Source organism: Rattus norvegicus, chromosome 1 (genome assembly GCF_036323735.1).
Source record: "Rattus norvegicus strain BN/NHsdMcwi chromosome 1, GRCr8, whole genome shotgun sequence".
Taxonomy (NCBI): domain Eukaryota; kingdom Metazoa; phylum Chordata; class Mammalia; order Rodentia; family Muridae; genus Rattus; species Rattus norvegicus.
Genome location: NC_086019.1, coordinates 90,154,985 through 90,155,680, shown reverse-complemented (window position 1 = coordinate 90,155,680; position 696 = coordinate 90,154,985).

Here is a 696-nt window from a genome sequence, read left to right as displayed (position 1 = left end):
TTAATTCATTTATCTTAGACATACAGGTTTTGTTTTTGCCTGCCCACATGTATGTGCACTGTGTTCACGCCTGGTGTCCTTGGTGTCAGAACCTCAGGACAGTTGTGAGTCACCATGTGGTGCTGGAGACCAAATCCAGGTCCTCTGCAAGAACAGCAAATGCTCTTCCTCACCGAGCCATCTCTCCAGCCCCCAGTTTTCAATTTCACCAACGTGTATTGCGTATTTCTAATGGAGACAACATCTCACCAGATGCCAACAGAAGTCAGAAGAGAAACACAGTCTCGGAGAAATGCGGAGAAGAGAAGCGCCCGGTAAAAGAGCAAACCGTGCAGCAGGAACCTTGGAGCTGCAGGGGGGAAACAAGATTCCACCACGGGAAGACATGGTGGGTCATCTCGGCTCAGCAGAGCCAAGATGACTAATGCTTTCAACGGAAATTGAAAAACAAGAGCAAGAAAAGACACGGGAGTTTCGGAGAAGATGGTTATCTGCCAGGAGCAAAGTCTAAGCACAGGGTAAGAGCAGACTGCAGGGGCCTGTTCCGGGGCCAGACTGAGACTCTTGGAACCCCAGTCTGCTCCCAGCAGGCTCAGCCTGACTGACCCTTTACAGCTGCTCTGTAGCTGCCAGGCAATGTTGTTTGTTCAGATTTACTTTAAGCATATGTATTTTTGTCTGCATGTCTGTACCTGT